Genomic DNA, 9,876 nt, shown 5'->3' with positions numbered 1-9,876 from the left:
TTGATCTTTTTTTGAAATTCTTATTTTGGTCACTAAATATTGAAAATTATTTTTAATTTAGGACGTGTTTAAATACTGCTTATTTTACTGAAACTGAAAACTTATTCCTGAAAGTTTTGTAGATAAAGGTAAAAGTTAGTTAAAATAATATAATGAGGTCAATAAATAGTACCAAAAAGTGTAGTAGAGCCTATAAATAATAGTAAAAATAAGCTGAATAGTAAAATAATTTTAATTTTTAATCGGTTCCCAAATGCGCACTTAATCTCCATCATCATCTTACTAATGAAAATATCTTACATCAAAGATGGAGTGCATTAGTGGTAGACATGACATTAACGTGACCATTAAAATAAATTTTATTTGACATTTAAAAAATTCCAAGTCAACATTTTAATTAAGAAAAATTTTAATTTCTCAATTTAAATTTAAATTAAAAAAAAATCAAAACAACTTTTTATTTTTTATTTTTTATTTTTTATTTTTAACTTCTTGACAATCAAACACACAAAAATTAAATTTATCAACAACCACAGTGCTACACACTTCGGTCATTTTTCATTTTCCTCTCTCTCTCTCTCTCTCAGCGTAGGTTGTGGTCATTGGGATATGCCTTTGATATGGGTTTAGAGATAGAGAGAGAAACTGATATCAATGGTGGTTGACGTGGTTTGGGATTTGGCTTTGATCTAAGTTTAGAGAAGAGAGAGAGACTGAGATCGGTCGTGATGGTTGTGAAGTGTTGGTCGGTTGGGTCCGGTGGTGGGTTGTTGGTTGGATTTATTATTGGTATGGGTCGCGATGATCTGATATGATGTGTCCATTGGTGACTAATCGATGGTGGCAAACACATTTGATCTGTCCATCGTCACTTTGATATTTTTATTGATTGGTGGTATGATATGTTCATATGGATTTGGCTTCTTAGTTTCATATGAGATTGTTTGAACTAGGAAATTGAAATAATATATTTGTTGGCCTTTTGCTATTGACTTTTCATTTGGATTTGTTTGAATCAAAAAATTGAAAGAATTGGCTGGGCTTTAGGTTTTCATTTGAAAGAATCGGTTTCTACTGGGAAATTGAAAATGTATATAGTTGAAAATCTTTGTGCTTTGAATGTTTTAATTGTAATTTGTGGGCTTTGATGTGTGTGAATACTTGTGCGTGTTCTATGTGTTTTCTTGCTGGGTTTATGAGTTTATTTGCTGGGTTCGATTTATTGGAGGTTTTGGTTTGGTTTACTAGAGGTTTCAAATTGTTGGGTTTTTGCTCGGTTTTAGTGTTTTGGTGATTTTATGGGTTTGGTTGCTAAGAAAATGCAAGAAAAGAAAAAGAAAATCTTGATTTTAAAATTTTCTAAGCAACCAAACATATTGTTTGAGTAAGAACATGAATAACGATGTTCTTTGGAAGAACATGAACAGTCATGTTCTGGGATCGGAAAAAAATTAATGAGAAGGATTTTTTTTAATTTAATTTAAAAAAAAATCATAAGGTTGATATGTTGTAAGAATTTAAAGTAAGATATGTTGTAAAACCACTAAAAAACTATTTTTAGCGCTTCAAACACCAAAATAGTTACTATATCAAGGGTGCATCTAAGTAAGCCTAGGTGTTGGTCATCAATCCTTTAAGCTTATGTTTTTCAATTTTATTGTTAGGTTTTTTTGGTTTTTTTTTTATGCATCAAATTTGGTATCAGAGCAAAAATCTAATCATATTTTCCAAGTATCCCCCATGGGTCACAGTCAAATCTATTACAAAAGGAAAAAAAAAATTGTGAAGCCACCAAATCCATCTCCTAGCAAAACCCAAATCTTCAAAAAAAAAAAAGAAAAAAAAAGAAAAAAAAAAGAAGAATAAGAAGGGTAAAATACTATTTTGCTTCCTAAACTTTGCAAAAAGTTTGTTTTTCATCCCTAAACTTTAAAAAGTTATTTTTTCATCCCTCAACTTTGTAAAGAAATTTTTCAATAGTTTAGAGACAAAAATAGGGATGGAATAAGAACATTTTTCAATACTTTAGGGATGAAAAAAAAAACTTTTGGTAAACTTGAAGGAAATAAATTTCCAATAGTTTAGGGATAAAATATGAACTTTTTAATAGTTTAAGAACGAAAAATGAACTTTTTAAAGTTTAAGGATGAAAATCAAACTTTTGGTAAAGTTTAGGAACCAAATAGTATTTTTCCCAAAAAAGAAAAAGAAAAAGAAAAAGAGGGAAAAAATAGATTGACACCCCCATGCCAACAGTTATTTTAATTTTGGAAGTCAATTGTATTTGTATTGGTTAATTCTGATTTATTTTAGGTATGAGTGGTTAATTAGGTTATTAGATTTTTAGGCTAAATTACTAATTTGTTCTTTCAACTATAAGGTCAATTTTAGTTGGGTCTCTCAATTACTGATTGTGTCATTTTAGTCTCTCAACTATTAATTGAATCAATTTAGTCCTTCAACATTCAAAATCAAGTCAATTTCTTCCATGAATCTCCTATTATAGAAAGTGTATATATTTTTAAATCAAATCAATTTCAACTATTAATTCCATTAAAATTTAAATAGACAAGAGACCTAAGGATGAACCGACTCAATTTTGAAAGAAGAGAGACTAAATTGATACAATTAATAGTTGAGAGATCAAATTGAACTTTATTCAATAGTTGGAGGACCAAAATAAAAATTTATCCTAGATTATTATTTGTTTCCTAGAATAAAGGCTATTTTATATTCAATAATTGGGATTTCCCATGTCTCTTAAAATTAAGTTTCCTTAGTCAATTACAATTAGAGTTTTGTCCTTATAGTGTAAATGGGCATAGTATACTATTTTTTTTTTTGGTTTCCCACAGTGTTTCCTCAAGGCTTTCAACCAGAGACTAATCACTGTTCGTGCCGGGTGAGCCCACGAAGGGGTAAAGCACTGGCCAAGGAAATTATTTTCAAAGTGCAGGTAGCAGGACTCGAACTAGGGAACACACCTAGTCGAGCCAAGTACAAGCACTTTGAGACCAAGAGCTCAACCAACTTGGCCAACCTCCTTGGTTTGGCATAGTATACTATTGTACTCCTATGAATACATATTACGGGTTAATTAATTAAACAAATTTCCCTTGGAATTTTCTAATTGTGTGGTGCTAACTTTTTGAGGTTTGCTTTCTCTTGCTAGATGCAGGCCTAGCTCGTAGGTCACTCGCCCTCTTTAATTTTTTTTTGTTCTTTAATTTTATAGTTGCACTGTTTTGGTTTTGTCCTACTTTACAATATTGATTGCTTTGCTAACATTCTATTTTGGAAGGTGCTAAGTAATGTAGATCTATAAAGAAAGAGGGTTTCTTCTTAAGAATATTCATGTGTCAAAGAATTTTGTGTTGCTGTAATGAGAAATACTCCATTTTTCCAAAGGGGACGTGGAAAACTAAGGTGCTCATTCAGTTTGGTTATGTTAGAAAGTATTGTGCACTTTCATAACATGAAAGTAACAATAAGTTCAAAAAGCAAAAGAATTTAAGAAATCAGTTGTATATTCTGTAAATTTGTCATAATCTTAGTTTTGGCCATCATGCCTGGGTGTTTGAACTAGCAATTTTAAAATAATAGGATAATAAATTTAATGATTAAGGAAGGCTTAATGAGCTTAATAAATGTATCATTTTTGCTCTTAAGCTTTATATAACCAATGGCATGGTGGATACAGTGTGGTAGATTATGATGATTGATGTTTTTCTTGTAATAAAATCCTTTGTTGTTGCAAACACAATGATAATGGAAATAACACAAAGAGAAACTGAATAATACTTCTGAATTTTATTAATTTAAAGAGAGAAATTACACAACATTATTTGGATTGAGGCGTGGCACTCGCTCTCTTTAAGGAGATTCAAGCCCTTGGTTGGCTAAACTTTCTAACCGGTGCAGACCTTCTTTGACTTGTCTTCTCCAGGATACAACAGCCTAACAAGTGTCGTATGGTTAGAACGACCTCTGCACAAAGTATTCAAGCCCAAAACTCCACCAAAAAGAACACTCTTCTTTGCTAAGAATCTCTCTATTTTATTTTATTTTATTTTTGTGTGTGTGTGTGTGTATGTGTGTATATTGCAGTAACTTGGATTGGATTTGAATAAGTCAATTTATAGGCTCAATGGGCCTCACAAAATTACAACCCAATTTATTTTGATTTGTAAAGTTGTGATTTACAAATATGTATTTTGTTGGCTTTTATTCCGTGCCAAATTTGATTGTAATTATATTCAATATTTTGTACCCTGTATTTATTGTGGGATTTGATTGTAAAGGTTGTGTGTTAGAGAGAGAGTGTGAAGACTCAAGCAATTGAAGCCAGAAGAGTTCTCACGAGTAGCTCGCAACTAAGCATCCTGCGAAGTGAAGCATGTGCCTTGTACATGACTGGAATGCGAAGAGTCAGTACAGATGGAGATAGCTGTGTTTTGCGAGTATCTTGCGGGTAAGGCCTTCCTGCGAGACACCTGCAAAACATTTTGTTCTGCTAGACTGTACTATTTGATACACACTATTTGTACCCACACTATATATACCCACATTACCCACAAATGATAAAGAGTACTTCTGAGAGAAAACCCTAACCTCAAACCTTGAGAGTTAGATATTATCATACCTATATATCTCTACACATATGCTTGTGGATTTCCTCAACTCCTATCTCTTCATTTTCATATCATTGAGAGGTTGATAGTCCAAACACTTACCACACCATTTCAGAGTGTCGAGTGAGGTTTTGATGTTGTTGGGAAGTATTGGAAGGAGCCAAGGATGGCAGATGCAACATGGAGCTTGTTGCAGGATCCGGAGAGCTAGACAAGACACAGTTCCTGCGAGACACCTGCGAAACATTCTCTTCTGCCAGACTGTACTATCTGATACACACTATCTGTACCCACACTATATATACCCACATTATCCACAAATGATAAAGAGTACTTCTGAGAGAAAACCCTAGCCTCAAACCTTAAGAGTTAGAGATTATCATACCCATATATCTCTACACATATGCTTGTGGATTTCCTCAACTCCTACCTCTCCATTTCCATACCATTGAGAGGTTGATAGCCCAAACACTTACCACACCCTTTCAGAGTGTCAAGTGAGGTTTTGGTGTTGCTGGGAAGTATTGGAAGAAGCCAAGGATGGCAAATGCAACATGGAGCTTGTTGTAGGATTCGAAGAGCTAGACAAGACACGGTTCCGAGAAGCCTTGTTGGAGTAGGAGCTTGGAGAGTTTAGGTATATTAGGTAGATTAGGCTTGGAGGGTCTCTTGCTAACCCATGTATCCCAACTGATTATCTAGTGGATCGATTACCGCTTGAAGGGCGGCGGAGAGGTTTTTCGCCGAATTCTTCGATAACACATTAGCGTGTTATCTTGTGTTTGCATTTCTCTTCCCTACTCTTTTACATTCCATTTTACTGCTGTGTTGTCTTGATTATGGACTAGAGTAGCTTGTTTGTTTATACGCTCGTATTTACACTATTCCGCACTTAGAATTAAGTTAGTGTAAAATCTATCGAGCCGTAACTTTAATTTGGGGGTCTAAATAGCTCTTGTGTTTTTAACACATTTTTAAGCTTTCATGATTAATTAGGTCCATTATTTTGCTGTAGTGGGTGTTATAAGATTAATTGTTGTATATTAATCTGATGGGCTAGAGTTACACAATTAATGGTGAGATAAGGAGTTTTTGAAGAATAAAAAGGTCCAAATGGATAGTCCATTAAGTGGGTTAATGACTTTTCATTTTCCATAATAAAAATAGAGTATTAATTCGGGCCATTTACTCACCAACGAATATGATAATTACTCTGAATGGGCTGTCAAGTAGGAGGATCCAAGAGGCTGATTCATTTCTATTTTTAATACCCCTACCCTTCACCTCCCCATGCACATGTATCTAGTCCAGTATCTAAGACAATTTATATTAGCTCATTAATCACTACAATTAAAAAGAATTAAATAGTCTCTCTCATTTTCAATGTGGGATTAAATATTTTCACTAACTTCTCATCTTCCATATTCACTCTCACATCTTTACATTTATGTTATAACATTTATTCATTTTAAGCATTTAATATTAAAATGCTCTAACAATCCCCCACTCATTTTAATATTAAATTTTTTAGTTAAAGAGAGATTACTAGGCAAAGACGGGTCACTATGCATCATGAAGGTGTGCTCTGCATTGAACCTTCACTTAGTAAAACAGCGATCTCAACTCCAGAGTTGTAGCGGTCTCCGACTTGAACAAGGACTACTTTAGGGAAATTAAGCGTCACTGCTTACACATAACAACCCAGGTGTTGACATGAGCTTTTATACCTAGCACTTTATGGCCGTGTGCTAATCCCAGTTTCATGAGTGTATTTGAGATTAAGTCCAAATCTCATAGGGAGTGGCTCCACCCCCACACTCATATAGGTGAAATTTTGTCAAGGGTGCTCTTATAATTCTGACACCCCACTCATACGAGCTTCAAATTTCATTAAGAGTTTTTTACTCAACCTCTCCACATTACAAGATAAATGCACTTACATCATAGGGATGAACAATTAAAAAATTATTCACAAAATAAATAATTAAAAAAAAATTGTGCGTTTCTTAGGACCATCGTATGATTCGTTTTTCCCATTAAACCTAATTCTTAGGATCTCTGGTCCTTGGGTTGGGTATCCTCATACATGGCTCATAATTCTATGGACTTTAGTCCCGTCCCCCTCGATGTATTCCAGACTCTATCTTTTGCTAAGGCCTATGTAAATGGATCTGCAAGATTATCATTAGATTTAATATAATCCACAGTTATGATGCCACTACTCAAATAAGATCGTACAGTACTGTGCTTTCTTCTTATAAATCTGAATTTACTATTGTAGTAACGGTTTTTAACTCTACCAATTGCGGCAGTGCTATCACAAGGAATTAATATAGGTGGAATTGGCTTTTCCCAAAGTGGAATTTCATATAACAAATCTCTAAGCCAATTTGCCTCTTCACTAGCTGAAGTTAATGCTATTAATTTAGCTTCTATTGTTGAATTAGCAATTATTGTTTGCTTTTTAGATTTCTAACAAATAGCACCACTACCTAAGGTAAAAATATAACTAGTGTTAGAGAGAGAATTACCTGACAAAGTATTCCAATTAGCATCTCAGTACTTTTTATAAAATAAGCCATAACTTTTGATACCAATTAAATATCTCATGATTGTACTAGACCTGACATTACCAATTAAATATCTTTACTAGGCTTGCTAGTAAATCTGTTAAGCACTCCTACTGCATATGCAATGTCAGGTCTAGTACAATCAGTGGCATAACGCAAACTACCAATGACACTAGCATAATCCTTTTGATTAAAAATCTCATCATCATTATTCACAGGAAATAAATGAACACTAGAATCAAAAGGAGTAGCTACACTTTTGTGATCATGAAAATTATATTTCCTCAATATTTTCTCAACATAATGTGATTGATCAAGATATATTCCATCACATGCTTTTGTAATTTTCATGCCCAAAATAAAATTAGCCTCACCAAGATCTTTCATATCAAAATGACTTTTAAGCATATTTTTTGTCTCATTTATAACATGCATATTTGAGCCAAAAATCAACATATCATCCGCATAAAGGCTAATAATAACATGTAAATTATTCCATAATTTAGAATAAATATATTTATCACATTCATTTGATTTATAACCATTCTCAATCATGTAGGAATCAAACTTTTCATGCCACTACTTAGGTGCTTGTTTTAAGCCATATAGGGATTTAGTTAGCTTATATACCTTGCTTTCTTGTCCAAGCTCTACAAAGCCTTTGCGTTGATCCATATAAATCTCTTCCTCTAGGTCCCCATTTAGAAAAGCAGTTTTTATATTCATTTGATGAATTTTCAAATCAAAAATTGCAGCAATAGCAATTAACAATCTAATAGATGCAATTCTTGTTACCGGAGAAAAAGTATCAAAGAAATCAAGATTAGCTTTTTGTTTAATGTCTTTTGCAACAAGTCTAGCTTTAAACTTATCTATTGATCCATCCGATTTCAACTTTTTTCTAAGGACCCATTTACAACATATGGTCTTACAACCTGGTGGAAGATCTACAAATTTCCAAGTTCTATTAGAAATTAGAGATTCCATTTCATCATTTATAGCCTCTTTCCAAAATATAGCATCAGGTGATGTTAAAGCCTCTTTTAAATTTTGGGGATTTTCCTCAATGTTAAAAACATAATAATCAAGACCAAAATCCTTTTCAACTCTAGCTCTTTTACTTCTTCTAGGTTCCATTTCAAAATTTTCTTGATTTTGTAGATGTGAAGTAGAAGAACTAGGTTGTGACAAAATATTTTCTTCAACTCCACTATTTTTCAATTTAAAAGGAAATTTTTCTTCATGAAAAATTGCATCACCAGATTCAAAAATTATTTTGTTTTTAAGATAAAAAAATCTATAAGCTGCACTATTAATCGCATAACCAAGAAAAGCATAGGTAGTAGCTCTTATATCTAATTTAGGCATTTTAGGGTCAGTAAACCTTACATAAGCAAGACAACCCCATATTCTCAAATATCCCAAATTTGGTTTATGTCCTTTCCACATCTCAAAAGGTGTGGTGTGTGACTTTTTATATGGCACCCTATTCAAAACATGACATGCAGTTAAAATAGCTTCATCCCAAAAATGTAAAGGTGCACCAGATTCAATTAACATGGCATTTGTTAACTCAATTAAAGTTCTATTTTTTTTTTCAGCCACACCATTAGAAGCAGGTGAATATGGTGCAATAGTTTCATGGATAATTTCCAAAGACTGAACAAATGAGTTCAATGCACTTGATTCATACTCACGGCCTTTATCACTTCTTATTCTTTTTATTTTTCTACCGAATTGATTTTCAACTTCTTTTAAAAAAATCTTGAAATTTTTCAAAAGCATCACTTTTATTTTTCAACAAATAAATAGTTGTATATTTTGAGAAATCATCAATAAAAGTGACAGTATATCTAATTCCTCCACGAGTTAAAATTTCCTCAAATTCACATAAATCAGAGTGAATTAACTCAAGCAATTTGGTATTTCTTACAACACTTTTATGAGGCATTTTTGTAATCTTAGCTTGACTACAAGTTTTACATTTTTCAAAATCTTTTGACAGTCTTGGAATTAATCCTAAACTACTCATGATTCCTATATATCTACTATTTATATGACACAAACGAGCATGCCAAAAATTAATAGAAGAAATCATATAAACTGAACTGGTAGATGCTTTATTATTCTCAACATTCAATTTAAACATTCCATCACAAGCATAACCCTTGCCCACGAATAATCCCTTTTTAGTGATTACATAATTATCAGATTCCATAGTTTGCTTGAAGCCAGCCTTGTTAAGCAAAAAACTTGACATCAAATTCTTCCTTATGGACGGAGTGTAAAGTACATCTTTCAATGTTAGCATACGTTCAGAAGTAAATTTCAATTCAACCTCACCACTCCCAAGAACCTTGGTTTTGCTAGAGTCACCAAGCATACCAGTTTTTTCTTCTTCAAAAGGAGTGTACAACTTGAACCAATTTTTGTCATAGCAGACGTGTCTATTAGCACCAGAATCTACCCCCCACCCTTCAACATATTGCACCATATTGATGTCTGTAATCATAGCCACTAAAGGCTCTTCAGTTACATTAGCTTGCGGGATAGATTCACATTTCCGAAATTTGCAAAATCGAGCAATATACCCACTCTTGCCACAAACAAAATAGGATCTATTAAATTAATCTTGTGAAGGGGGTCCTTGGTTCTTATTGTAATTTTTATTAGGG

Source organism: Quercus lobata, chromosome 2 (genome assembly GCF_001633185.2).
Source record: "Quercus lobata isolate SW786 chromosome 2, ValleyOak3.0 Primary Assembly, whole genome shotgun sequence".
In the NCBI taxonomy this organism is placed as follows: Eukaryota; Viridiplantae; Streptophyta; class Magnoliopsida; order Fagales; family Fagaceae; genus Quercus; species Quercus lobata.
This window is presented reverse-complemented; position numbering follows the sequence as displayed.